A 16147-nucleotide genomic window follows, 5' to 3' on the forward strand; every position below is an offset into this window, starting at 1 on the left:
ATGTTGCGGCAGTCATTGGTCTAACATTGTGATGGCCTGAGCATGTTGTTCAGATTTTAACGGCATTTTTTATTATTTGTTATGAACATTGACTACAGTAAAACAATAACAGTATCTTAAAACGGCATAAACGATATCGAAAAAAGTTTAAAACGAACAATTAGTAACTTCGGCTTAACCGCACAAATCACAAATTTCGAGAAACTCTTAAAAAGTGGTAAAAGATTATTCTTAAACTTAATGATTTCTTACCATAAAATTAAACAAATAATATGTTAACATATCTGCATACAAAAAAATCGTGAAAAACACTCAAAACTTTTTTTATCGGCAAATTTGTAAGTGGCCAAGATTCCGTGCCGGTGAGTGTATAAAACTCAAAGGTGACTGATATAGTGATCTATCAACGCACAGCCCAAACCAATGGACGTATCGGGCTGAAATTTGGCATGCAGGTAGATGTTAGGACGTAGGCATCCGCTAAGAAAGGATTTCCCGAAATTCTTGCGGGAACGGGGAAAAACGGGGATGCACGTACAAAGTCGTGGGCGGAAGCTAGTGTATTATAAATGCGAAAGTAACTCTGTCTGTCTGTTACTCAATCACGCCTTAACTACTGAATTAATTTGCATGAAATTTGGTATAGAGATATTTTGATACCCGAGAAAGGACATAGGCTACTTTTTACCCCGGGACATAGGATAGGTTTTATCCCGGAAATCGGAAATACGGGAACTATGAGGGTTTTTCTTTGACTGCGCGGGCGAAGCTGCAAGTGGAAAGCTAGTTTCTTACATCATTAAAAATAACACGTCATAAGTTTAAGCCTAAGACATCTAGTGTCACATTTATATCCACTAACTATTGAGAGTCCTATCAAAACCGCTGTATCCAAAACACAAAACCATACACACCAATTCGCAGAAGAATATTAACTACAACAATACTTTATATTGTGTTTCGAACAATGAATAGATACCTACTTACAACACTAGGTACCTACACATCCTAATTTGTCATTCAGAATCGAGTTCAACAGTCTACTGATTAGGTACCTACATTAACGAAATGTTATGCAACCAATGTCAAAACTGTCGTTACGAATTTTCGAGAATATTTTTACAATATGAGGTACCTATTAAAAATATTAATCGTGTAACTATTTTAAACTAGGTTTCCGCCCGCGCAGTCAAAGAAAACCCCGCAGTTCCCGTTTCCGTGAGATTTCCGGGATTGCGTCATTTTCCCGGGATAAAAAGTAGCCTATGTCCTTTTTTGGATATCAAAATATCTCCATACCAAATTTCATGAAAATTGGTTCAGTAGTTTAGGCGTGATTGAGTAACAGACAGACAGAGTTACTTTCGCATTTATAATATTAGTATGGATTTATTAAAATTGCCGATTCATGAAGCTATATTGCAAAATGTTTCATAACAATAAATTATCGGCTCAAAATTGTCAAAAAAAAAAACAAAGCACGCATTTCATACCACTTGTCAAAAATAACGACGTAGGTCGTAGTGTATTTTACAATCTACAACGATCAGACGAAGCGTTCCTTTAATAGGATACTACGCAACTAGTACATTCTCGTTTATAAATTCAACTAATCTTTGTGAATTCTGCAACTATAACAAATAGGTTCAAAACTTAGAAGGTAGTTTCTCTATAAATAATTCTCAATGGAAGAGCCGCTTATCTTCCATTTCTCCGCTCCTGTTGGTCTTGGCGTGATAAGGTATACGTATATTTCAATGTAAATTTTTTAGATGTAAATCACATTAATTACCAAAAATTAAATGATTTCTTAATTGCTACCAACTTAAAGCAGATTATCTCTAATCCTACGCATTTTACGAATACGAGTGAAACGTTACTTGATTTGGTGTGTACTAATGCCACTGTATTGAATACTGAAATAGACTATATCAAGGACCTTAGTGGTCACGCATTTGTTTCATGCACTTTTGACTTCAAAATTGATAAGCCGACACCAAAGTGGATCTCATCAAGGCCAATTAAAGATATCAACTTGGAGGATTTCAACAAAACACTACGGTCCTTAGATTGGGAGTTTATTTCTGGTTTGAATGATGTCAATGACAAAGTGACCGCTCTAACTGCTCTTATTTTATATGTTTTTGATCTCCATGCACCCAAAAAGACTATCTGTATAAAACATAAATATCCTCCTTGGTTGACCTACAATATAAAAATGATGATGAGGCGTCGGGATGTGGCTCATGATGCTTTTCGACGATCTAAAAAGTCTTGTCATAAAGCGTTTTACACTGAACTTAAAAAGTATGTAAATTCGGCTATCTTTCGCGAAAAAACGGTATACTTTGACACTTTCATCAATGCTAATATTAAAAACTCGCAAGTGTTATGGAAACATATAAAGGCTCAGGTTAATGTCAAACAGAGGTCAGACCCTATCCTTCCAACGCATCTCCGCGACCCAAACAAATTAAGTGCTCATTTTCTTGACATACCTGGACACGATCATGTTCTCCCCCAAACACTTACGAGATATCAACATTATCGTCATAGTGACGCTTCTTTTAATCTAAAGCCAGTGTCTCAGGACACTGTTTTAAAAGCTTTACAAGAGTTAAAATCACAAGCCATTGGTGTTGATGATATATCACTAGACATGTTCCATCTAACAACGTCTATGACCTTAACGGTGCTAACGGACATTGTTAACAGTTCTATATCATCCAGTACCTTTCCAGCATTATGGCAACATGCACTTGTAAAACCTATCCCCAAAAAAGAAAATCCCTTAGCTGATAAAGACCTCCGCCCGATTAGCATTCTGCCCTGTCTGTCAAAGGTGCTTGAAAAAGTTGTGCATAAGCAATTGATGGCGTATCTTGAGGGCAATAATATATTGCCTGAATTACAATCCGGTTTTCGTAAGAACCGAAGTACGGCTACGGCGTTGACTGACGTGCTGGACAATATTTTGAGCGCGCACGATAGTGGCAAGGGTACGTTGTTGGTGTTGCTAGATTACTCACGTGCTTTCGATACTCTCAATGTGCCATTGCTGTTATCCAAGCTAACATTTTATGGTTTCAGTTCGCAGTCGGTGGCGTGGTTCAGTAGCTACCTCAGTGGTAAACGGTGCCAAACGGTTGCCGTGAACAAGGAGGACGGATCAGTTTCATTTTCTCAGTGTACACCAGTAACCAGGGGTGTACCTCAGGGATCTATACTCGGTCCATTGCTGTATATTCTCTACAGTGCCGATATTTTTGATTGTATACAGCACTGTAAGTACCATGCCTATGCTGATGACATTCAATTATATATTTCATTTGATCCCTCACAGACAGCTGCATCAACCGCAAAACTTAACAGCGATCTAGATCGTATATCAGCTTGGTCTCGCGAGAACTCACTGGTGCTTAATAAGGATAAAACAAAATATATGGTTTTAGGCACTCCTAATATGGTCCGTAGGATTGAGTGTGAGAACCCAATTATTTTCATTGAAAATAATTCTATAGAACGCGTAAATGAGGCTCGAAATTTAGGAGTGATCTTCGATGAAAACCTTCGTTTCGAAAAATATGTGAATACAACTATAGCTAACTGTTTTTATCGACTTAAGCTCCTGTATCGCATTCGACAACACCTAAACGTCGATGTACGAATCCGACTCTGTGAGAGTCTGGTACTCTCCAAGTTCAATTATGCCGACGTTATGTATGGTCCCAGGTTATTATGCCGTAGCAAGAATGCGATACAGCGTGTTCAAAACGCGTGTGCGCGTTTTTGTTGGGATATTCCTCCCAGGACCCATATTACTCCGTACCTGGTAGAGGCTAGGTGCCTTAAAATGGAATATCGTAGGCGGTTGCACCTCGCGTCACTCCTTTTTGGAGTGGTTATAACGAAAGCCCCGAAATATCTATACGATAAACTAACCTGGATGGGGGAAGGCAGCGCCTATGACACCCGTTCCTCATTTCATAAACTTGCCATGCCGAGGAGTTTCACAATTGCCTTCAGGGGAAGTTTCAAATACTCCGCAACTAAGTGTTGGAACAATCTTCCACCACCAATATTAAACTCCAACACATTAAACTCTTTTAAAATTAAATATAAAAAATATCTCTTACAGGAGTTCAAAATCCAGCCTTAGTTGCGTATTTTTCATTAGGTCGTAGCATATTTAATATTATGTAGGTATATTATCATTCTATCTGATTATTATGTATTGTTATTGTATTATTATGTATTGTATTGTTATTGTTGAAAAATCTGAAATTTATTTATGTGTATGTATATCTTGTGTTTTTTATTTACATGTTCTAATTATAATATAATATATTTGCGAACGTACTGCCGCTCCAATCACTACAGAGAGGGGCCACTGAAAATCAGTGTTGCAACTGTGTTGCAACATATACTGAGTGGCTACCTGGTTTGGCTCCACTTACTGTTTCTCACATTAATTTTTATTATTATTATTTTTTTTTTTCTGTACTAATAAGATTGTTACCTATCGTTATTTTAATTGTTTACTTGTTTTTTATTTGTTTGAAATTGTTTGTTATCTGTGTTTTCATTATTAATTTAAATTGTATTGTGTACATTAGTTATATAAGTATTGTGGAGTTAAATAAATGTTTCTATCTATCTATCTATCTATCTATCTATCTATCTATATATTATAGCCTTCCTCGATAAATGGGCTATCATATCGATAATGGACCAGTAGTTCCTGAGATTAGCGCGTTCAAACAAACAAACGCTTCAGCTTTATAATATATAACGTATAGATAACAATAGCAGCCAAAGTACCTTTCATAGCTACTCTCTCAACCTCAACACGTACCATAAAAGTGAAAAGCGCAAGTCAACGCACCCTATCACCGAAAGACCTCGTCTTCCGTCCTCTCTGAACCAGCAAGGACGGTCGTTGTACTTGCCCGTGTTGTGCGACTGAAAAACTGTTTATCTATTTCTGTAAAATATGAATGCTTTGCTGTTTACGAATATGATTTATACTTGTTGGTATAGTCAATAAAAACCCAGGTGCACGTTTTAAAAGAAAAACTATATAACGATGAAAAATATGTGTTACACGAGTAATGTCCGCAGAGAAGAGGAAGTACAAAACAAATGTTGACATTACATAAAAAGTGACCACAGATTATTGAAGGCGCAAAATTATTATAACAATACTGTGTTGTATTTTGGTCGGAATTACTCAAAGAATCATGTAAAAGAAGATATACAGAATAGCATAAACTATTGAATTACACATATAACAGTATCACAAATGTGACTACAACGAACTTCTTAACTGTCTTATTAAAAAAAAGATACGAGCTAAAAATATATAGTCGTCTTTGATACCTTTCCTAGTAGTACAGAAAAATACAAAAATAAAATTTGTCACAGATCCTTGATAAGTGTACAAAGTTTGGATTAAATCTGTCCGTTTAAAGATCAAAATCGAGTCTTAATACGTATACAAACATATAGGTGAAGACATAATATATTAAAAGCGTGTTAATATTCCTTTTTAGAGCAGACAAAGTTGCGTCGATCAGCTAGAAACTAATATTAATAGACTAGATATGAACCAATGAAACAACTACCATATTCTTGGCAATCGATCCCTAATTTAGGAACACTAAAGCGCCAAATCGCCAGCGTAGGGCTGATAATATGCTAATAGCGTTGTAAAGTGTGTTGACACCGCGAACAATGCGTGGAAACGATAGCTGATTAAATGTAATGAGTTTTTAAAACGTGTTATATTATTAATTATTATGCGATCATTATTTGAAATTATATGTTCAACGGAGGTAAAATCGAAGAATCATATCGATGAAAAACCACTTTAAAACGCTATACTATAAGCACCATTTAGAAAAAAAGATCTTTCATTTTTAATTCATTTAGCAGTCCCATCATGGCATTGAACTAGTATACTCTTGTTTAAACTAGCATTAATATCCACTATAGTGTTACTGTAGTGGAAATTAATGAATCTAAAGATTGTCACGTTGCAAAACACCAATGCAAACCCGTCCCATTACGCTAGAAATTTCGAGAATTAAAAACAGTACCCTCCAACTTTCCAGAAAGCACTCAACGGCGTCATGTTTTATTTATATGGCGTAATAACAATTCGGAACATTCCAGTAAATAATTTCGCATCTAGAATATTTTCCGCAACCTCAATGCGGAGGTCAAAAAACACGAGACAAGGTCACGTGATCGTGATTGGTCCTTTCCAAATTTCACGACTTCCGGTACAAAATCTTGTTGGAATCCCTTTTAATATTACAGTTAACAAATTAAGCGTATTACATCGTAGGATAATAATTATAATTAGAGGTAATTTATAGAAATTTCAATTTCAGAAGCTCATTTTGAAAAATAAACGCAATTAGAAGTATTTAACATCAAATATATAGCAATAAATATTAACATCCCAAACTCAAACTAATAAGCCCTAAGGAGGAGGAAAAGGTTAAACTTAAAAAAAGAATTACTGAAACTTTTTCACCCTCAACGTCTGTCCATACAGCCTAGAACCCCGTTTTCCACCAAGGCAATGTCTTCCAATCTTTAACTACGTGATCATACCATTTAACAGCGACCTTGCGATTGAGATGAACGACCCGCGCACGCGAAAACGACCCTTGAAGTATTTGACCTTAGGCATGGACTTTAGGGAGCGTGAACTTTGTACCCAAGTTGTATAATTGTATGTACAATATAGGCATTCGGTGATTTTCCGATTCGATTCAAAACTCATACTACACCATACTAATAATACTCACTTACAACCATACTAATAATATATATGCGAAGCTGTCTGAAAAAACCACAGCACCGGTTTTTATGAATTTTGGATTGAAAAGAGCTGATCGAATTTTTTTTTCCGAGGTTTTGTCAGCGGATGAATCCGTAGGGCACAGCTATAGTATCCAGTAGATATGTAAGAAAAACTCAATGTCACTTTTTGTCCACATACATATCGGGTTAAAGCAAATGATTATACAGCACACCTGATGGTTGGCGAAACAAGTTCATAAACATTCACAAAAACTAGTATCAAACGTGATGTAAATTGAAATGGCTAAAAGATCTTGGATTTTGATAGATGTACAATGTAAAATAGTGACGATAAAATAATTTCTTCATTCTTCATTTATATTATCACTCATGGTTCTATTCGGATTACTAAAAAAATCTGATAATAAATAAATCATCAAATAATAGGTTTATGTAATTTTTGGTCACTATATAAATTATCGAGACCTTGCAGCATATGCTGCAGTTTAAATTATTAATAGAGCACTGTTTTTCTGGCTTCTTTTACCACGTTATTACTTATTACATGAAGCTTTCACTGTAGCAAAAAGTCTGCCAAACATTGCAAAAATTGCCTTTGATTTTACAAAAAAAATATCATTGAATTTACTAAGAAGAAACAAACTAAAATTGAACGAGAAATAGCCAAAATCCAGCTAAAAACTCGTCCACCCACATTTCTCTCTCGCCAATTTCACTATTAATACATACATAAAAATTCATGCATCCACCGCATTTAATAGCTGTTAAACTATAAGCACATATCATCGAGGTTAACAACCTTAGATCACAATTACAGCTGTCTATAAAAAAAAAATCGTCTCACCTGGCCGCTCAGCCATAATAACTTGAGCTATGACGCTTCGACAGCTCCAGGCGGCGCCGGGTCAATTGGTATTGGCCAATGAATATGAATGCCTAGATTTGAGGCAGACGATTTAAATTAACTAAGGACTGAATGTTTTGAGCATTGTGTGGTAATTGCTAATAGAACTTGATGGAATGAAGAAATGGAATCCAAACGTTTAAAGATACGATAGAAATCTACAAATAATCTCCTGCGCATTAAACTAAATCACAACGTTAAATAACGGTTTAGGTTCGCACACAAGTCAAACTTTTCTAGGGCACACGACTGGCGTCTTCCTCATGATTTTCTATAGCCCGGTTCCAATAAACGATTTGCAATTTTCTTCTTGCGCGCCCTCCGTCGGTCTGGTTTTATTGACCTACTTCATTCACCTTCTGCCACCATTATGATAGCAACTGCTATTCACAGAATGTTTCAATTATATCACATCATTTATTTCTGGTAAACGAGATTAAAACAAATACCTGTTTACAAAACTGTTCAAAGTTCTGATATTTCTCCTCAATAATAAGTATGATCTATTTCTAAATAGACTAACTTCAACCTAGTTATCTTTATACCCGGAACTTAACTGACCAATACATCAAATCCAGCCTTATTCTCTGAAGGAACTATAAATCTTCACATCACAACAAACAGATTTATAATACATATGTCACATAATCGACAGACGCGTGCACGTTCACTATCTGACGTAACATTTCAGATGACGTGTGTTCGCTTGCTTGTCTCTATGACGTAGTATCTATAGCGTGTGTTCGCTTGCCTGTCACGTATAGGCAATGTTTAAGCCTATCTAAAACCGGTGCAAACGCCCACTATGAACCGAGATTACAGGGACAAGGTCGCCTAGTCCTTTAACCTTTCTTCGGCAGATCGACGCTCTTGGAGGCAAGGACCTGAGGCCCTCAGATTTCGGCTGTTGTAATGTTAATGGTATTTTATGAGTGCGTTGACTAATAGTCTTGGTACAGATATTTTTCTCTGTAAATTTCTACTCATTGTATGTTGAAGGTTTTAAATTTTCTGTTGTACAATTGGTAATAGCAGTGCTTCAGGGAAAATATTTTTGATTAAGTCTCGACAAAAAACAACAAAATCTATGCATTTAACTCGTTAACCAATTTTAATCAGGAAACATTAACCAATGCTTTATCATGTTATGAATATTACATTCAATTCTCTTTGCTACAATTAAATACCATCACTATATTAAACAAAACAGTAAATCTAAATAAGGCTACAATATGTGGCGAAGAAGTAATGCCCCCATACGGCAAAAAAGCAAGTCTGGCCAAACCATTAGTCTGGCACATTGGATAAAACCGCATGCTTGCGGGTAGACGCCCCACACCTCGACAGGTGTGCGAACACGATGACCGTTACATTTCACGACGATCACGCCCACATTTCATCCATCGCTTCTTTTTCTACCTTTCCTCACTTATACTTCGAACAAAACCAGCAATGTGTTCTAAACCGGTTGACGACAACCAAAGTCGTTGGCTCATCAAATATTGCTTTTACATTCATTGCGTGTTCAGTACCCGCGTTTGTTACGCGCAATTAAACATTTCACACATAGCGAGCAATGTAAAAGCGAATTGGAGTTTAACGCCAATTCAGGTTTCGACACGCAACCCAACGGATGTGCTATATGAGCACGCTCACAGATGGCGTCGCGTTTTTTAATATTGCTTAGAAATTCAATTTCGGGTTCAAGAGCATTCAGGTGGTTGCTTTTTCGAACTAAACGAAAGGAATATTTCTCTACTGGAATTTTACGAAGAATATAATATTATACATGATATTCAGTTTATGAATTAAGAAACATTCATTAGTCAACAATTAAAGAAAGATATAGATTAGTGTACTTTACCAGAAATCCTGATTAAATAAAACGCTTCTAAAGTGCCTAGTGAAGATTAACAAGCTCTAATTATATAATAAGCTTAATATGGCGTCTCTACCAGACCATATCAACAGTTTGCAAATCAAGAATTAATCCAGACAAACTTAACTGCAATCATTTAACATGTTTCCTCACACAGCAGGTATAAAGCATAAATTAAAACCCTTGCCCTTCCGAGAAGAAAATATAACAATACAAGATTTCTGTTGTAGAGATTCATAATATAATCATCAATTAATATTAGAAGATAATGAATTTTATTTCACAAAGAATATTATAATAGAAGATATTGCGTGAACGATAGTATGTATATAATATGCATTTATAATAAGTGAAAGTAAACATATTTGTGTATAGTATATGCACAGGATAAATATATTTTATGTGTATACGAGAGGGTAAATCGGAATTAAAAAATATTTATAGATATTTAGGAGTACAATTTTCCTACTAACAATAGATGTCTATCATGAACAAATATCAAATATATAAATGATGAAACCCTATTCGATTACTTCAATACTTATTTTTATCTTCGTATCCTGTAACCAATACCTAGAAAAAACATATCTATTTAGTATCAAAACAGTTCAATCACTAACCAACAATAACATATATCCAACACGGGTTACACATTCAAATTCGAGTATGGGGTAACAGCCCCTATTGGTTTTCTATAATAATCTATAAATAGTCATCTCGTTATCTCACTTTGGGTGGCCTGCGCGATCGCATGTCAACGCTCTCCGCCCTCATGTAACTGAATACTGTAAAACGTGGACTATTTAACAAAAATTTGGCTGAATACGTGATAGAAGGGAAACACCTTAAAATATATAGGTCTCTCTCTTTTTCTGGAACTCTATATCTTTCGTCTTTGTCATACAACGAAGTCTTTAAAGCTACTTTTACGAATACATTAGTATCCTAATTTGACAATTAAAATGCACTATATCGTAAAGATAATACATATGTACTTTGTTGTTTGTAATGTTCATTATAATATTGGAAACGTATTTGAGGTCAGAGAATCGAACTGGTTAAGCGATGGTAAACATCCCAACCATAGGAATGTCAAACGATAAGAATTTAGAGGAAAAGATAAACAATATTATATTTAAAATTCCAAATTTCTTTTCATAACAATGTTTTTTATATAGCATATAATTGAGATTTCTTTGAAGTCACAAGTAGTGAAACATAATCAATAATAAAAAGGCTTGTGTTACATAGAAAATTACAATGTTTTCATACAATCCATTAGTGTGGATTGTCAAGTCATTTTCACTCATTCATGCGCAATTTCGTTGTTTTGTTAAATCATCATCGAGAAGCCAATGATCTTACGGTTTATATTTCGGTACATGAATAGGGTAATTTGTAAGCTTTTTATTCATTTATCACATTCAGAAATAGTTTGCGAGTGGTATAACATAATTAATCAAAATAATTATCTTAAAACAATTAATTCCAACGCATTTAAAAACCACCAAAATCATAATCTACATTAATTAGTTTTTACAAGTTATTTATAAATCGGAGCATGGCCAAAGTACCAGGTGGGCATAAGGTCACAAGCGGTGTAAGGACGGGCGGGTAACGACCGGGCACCGCTACGCCAGTTTCGGGGGTTAACGACCCGGCGCGACGGACGACGTCCTGACAACTCCTACATTGCCATGCTGCCCTGGTACCCGATCGGATTCCGTCCGTAATGAGACATTCTTTTCCTGTTAATATTGCGACTTTGTTTGTATGTATGTTTGACCTACAAAACGCTGAGATCATCATTTCAATATAAATCTCACGGTAGTGTGTGTAATTGATATAAAAAAAACAATAATGACACACTAAACGATACATAATAGGACCTTTAAAACACATTCAATAACTACAAAACAGCGTTATTTAATATTTAAAAATCGCCTCCAACCAGACCATTAAAAACTGGTACCATTAATAATATAACAGATTCGGCAAAGTCGTGCGGTAGGTTAAGCATGGTAATAAGATAACGGGAAACGGTATTCGGTACCTAGATATTCGGTGTCAAATTATTACCGGATGCCCATTGGTCGATCAATCTTTTTGAGGAAGTGGTGAAGAGTAAATACTAATTTGTTTATACGACGGTAGCTAGTATACTATATCAATTTAGTTTTAATAGGTTGTTGTAATTATATAGTATACTAGCGGTCCGCCCCGGCTTCGCCCGTGGTACATATTCACGTTTTCTTTACATAAGAACCATCCTCGTACTTCAAGGAATATAATAAAAAAAGAATTAAATCGTTTCAGCTTACCAACACATTTTGGGATTCATTTTTATATTATAGATTGATGTTATTATTAGTCTAAAATATGTGGTTTACAATAGTCGACTGCTATAGGTTCAGTAAATGCACACTATAAATTTGATACTGAATGAATGTTAAATTAATATCAATTCGAAATACAATTATTATCAATTACTATCTACTAGCTGCGCCCCGCGGTTTTACTCGCGTGGCTCCACTCCTGTTGGCCTTATCGTAATGTTATATAGCCTATAGCCTTCCTCGATAAATGGGCTATCTAACGCCGAGATAATTTTTCAAATCAGACCAGTAGTTCCTGAGATTATCGCGTTCAAACAAACTCTTTAAACTTATTATATAGTATAAATATGTTTACCTATTATATATACAAATTACTGTGGCTTGTTTATATCAAAGCAACATTCTTACAATCGCAAGGTTATATTTCTATGACATTATTAACGTTTATAGCATTTAAATAGTAAACTATGTATCTAATAAGAAAAGTGACGTCATATCGCGTAAAACAAAAATACGCAATCAGCATTTACGTTTACGAGATGACGCAAATAATATTACAATATTCATTGTAGTTTTTAATGATTGACGCAATGAAATGAATTTCCGAGACTACGGAGGGGGGATAGAAAAATAAATTTACGAAGAAATATCATGATAGCGATCGAATTATGCTGCGAAAAGACGCGTTTCAGTACTGTCGCATAATTTTTCCTTGAATAGAATATATTATAGCCCTCTCTTTCTTTTGTTTTGAATCACATGAGATGGCATGACAATAATGTTCAGAGTTATTTTTACTAAAATGAAATACGACCACAAATAACCTGCTTTCATTTTTATAACTAACAACATTAGGTTCAAGTTTCGATATCTTTATTTTAATATATCAATACTCTATGATATTATATTTATTATTTACCCTCTTATTATGATACTTTCTGGTTATCAATAACAATCTTGTTATTAATAACCAGAAAGTATCTCCTTTCTACCTTGATAAAAATAGAATTCATATACATAATATTCATAATTTACATCGTTTAGTTTTATAGAACATAATTTGTATCTTGAAAAACTTGTTAGTAGGTATATTCAATTTTGTTGTTTATTGTAAATACTTAAGAAGTTAAGAAACCAACAGCTATTATTACTGAATAGAATATAGTAAATATTATCGTTTTTATAATTAGTATAACATCTATAACATTTTATATTCCTCCATAACGTAAATATTTCATTTATATTTTATCTATTATCTCTTCAATTAACTGCTTAAAAACAAACACTATACCAGGACTTCAGAACATCCTTCCGGGCTACAAGTGTCTCCCCCCCCCCTTCTCTTTATCCAGTATGTAATAATGTACACAATATAACTGTCCATAGGCAAACGTGACTTTGGTCCCGCACGTGCGCAAGCGCAGTCTGAGGGAAACATTTCACAATGGAACGACATTGGTCAATGTAAGATTTCTTAGTTGCTTCAATGTTAAATAAATAATTAGTGTGAAAATTATGGATTTCTTCGTGTTTCAATTACGACAAAATAATTGGTTTTATTTCCATGGATTTTAAATACAAATATGTATGTATAATCCCAATTAATATGATTACTACAAATTTCTAAGGCCTAATATCTGACTCACACATTCCACTATTGAACTATAAATGATTATCGAATCGTAGTGCAACTACAACATTAATATACAGTGCATTTTTACTTTAATCATCATTGGAATATCACTTTTACGCCTTTGATATAAGACATACAATCGAATGATATAATTAACTTCCGCAAAACAGGTTGTGTGTTCACTGTTATGTAATAAGATGAAAGAAAACGGATGCTTGCGACTGTATAGGTATTGTTTACTTATAATGTGGAATGTTTAGTGTAGGCAGATATTTTATAGCCTAGACTTCGCACTACAGTCTTATAAATGCCTTGTTATGTTTGCGAAAGACTACATGTTGCAAATAAAAGTGTGACAAAATTTTCTTTCTTTGTGCAATTTCGTGTTGGAGCAACAAATCGATACGAGATAGTTAATTCTTACAAAGTTTCTCTTATTAGTATGATACGTAAATTAACGTTTTACCTTAAGACTGATTGAATCTATATCACAACAATCAATCAAAAGTCACGCTACACCAGTCCATACCCGCATATTTATTTAAACATACCCGCATATAGGAAGTAAACACTATATTGCGTAATCACTAATTACAATTCCCGTAACCGTTCCCCAGGTTACAGCACACGGTCAATGGTCACCCCACGGTTATCGTGGTTATTCGCATTTAACCCTTTCGACGTACCGTTTCGCGAATATAATTAATAATTAATTACCTCGCGCTTACTGTACTCCTAGTACATAGAATGTATTTTATTTACGCCCGTTATCGGGTTCAATTTTAATTTTTTATTCCCATTTCCCCTTTTATTTTGATGTTTAATTTATTGCGGACTAATTTAACAACGCGTGCTTTCGGTGACATGTACAATTTTCATCCTACATTTAGCAGCTCTCCCCTTCTAAATTACCTCTTCACTGCAGTACATAGTACATACTAACGTACATAGTAAACGTAAGTATTATATTCTGCACAGAACATTGATTTAACTCTATTTTATTGCAATTTAGCTTACTTCATCAATTTAGAAATTGACAAGCTCTTACCCAACATCTATACATATAATAAATCTGTAGAAGGGTCAATTCTGTACATTGAAAATATTGAAAAAATAAATAGCAGGGAATATACTGGATCGATACCAAACCCAAATATGTGATTAAAAAAATTTTTGTCTGTCTGTCTGTCTGTCTGTATGTGAAGGCATCACGTGAAAACTAGCGGGCGTTAAATAGGATACTTTTTATCCTGGAAAAATACGTAGAAAAAATATAATCTTAATTTTTCAGTTTTATCCATAGACGTTGTTCCGTAGAACCGCGAACACACGTTGCGTATTATTATAGGCCTAGCCGTATTTGGGAATTGGGTCCAATAGATATTTATAAGATGTTATTGTCAGAGGTACTCAAAATGGATAAATAAACCATCCACGCGAAGACCGACATCCGCGCGGACGGAGTCGCGGGCGGAAGCTAGTACCTAATAAACATATTCAATCATTATTTTTATTGCAAATAGCCAGTTTAAATACATCAAATCCATTACACCTCGTGCTCAAAAAACTCTCTCCTTTCACACCATTTTACCTTTTCCTAAAAAACTCGATACTATTACATTTATTTAAAAACTTTAACATTTATTATTACTCCTTCCCACAAATTTACCCTTGCCAAATCAACCAGACCATTCTAAACACATCTCTACGACTTCACAACCAATTAGGACCACGTGTCGCACCACGGGGCGCGTTGAAGCCCTCCGTGGTAAACAAACAGAATTTTCCAGGGAATATTGTGAAAATTTCGACATTTTCCCCTTAGCTTGCTATACGAATATTTACCAGAATTCATGTCTTAGACTTTCGTCTGAAAGCTTTTTTGCGTTAAAATACCAAAACAGTGATATATGTATATATACAAACAACTCTTTCTGAGCAAAAATAAATATATGTCTGTGTCTGTCCATAGTAATTTTTTCGTAGCGTTTTTCGAAATTATCGAACACTAGTGGTCCGCCCCGGCTTCGCCCGTTGTACATATTTCGCAATAAAAGGTAGCTCGGGTATCAAAATATCTCCATACCAAATTTCATGCAAATTGGTTCAGTAGTTTAGGCGTGATTGAGTAACAGACAGACAGACAGAGTTACTTTCGCATTTATAATATTAGTACCTATGGATTATTTCATGATTTGACGATATCTACAACTTATGTTCTATAAGATATTATTGCAAAACCTTTTCAATAATAACTCCGACAGCCTATGTATTATATTTCTTTGAATTTTTCCAACCCGCATCAGCCGATCAAAAATCGACTCCTAGACCACGTGGCGGGGTCAACGACCGCACCATCTGCAGTCAGCAGATAAATGCATTATGCCCCTTATTTTTACACACCACATAGTTACGTTAACGAAGTGTTATTAAAAGCTATGGCTCTGAATTATAGGTATAATAAACACGCTAATTATGCCAGGCAAAAAATGTAGCATTTTTTACGATTTTCCGATACCTATCGCTATTTTTTTTAGGCATTTAGAAATAAATTGGTGAAA

General features: G+C 34.8%; 1 protein-coding gene across 1 annotated transcript in view; it reads right to left on the reverse strand.

Moving 5' to 3' along the window:
• The window catches only part of LOC123703751 (ribosomal protein S6 kinase alpha-5-like), a 103938-nt gene that overhangs the window by 62202 nt on the left and 25589 nt on the right, over positions 1 to 16147 (reverse strand). The gene's annotated exons all lie outside the window — the stretch shown is intronic.

This window comes from Colias croceus, chromosome 27 (assembly GCF_905220415.1).
Source record: "Colias croceus chromosome 27, ilColCroc2.1".
NCBI classification, from domain to species: Eukaryota; Metazoa; Arthropoda; class Insecta; order Lepidoptera; family Pieridae; genus Colias; species Colias croceus.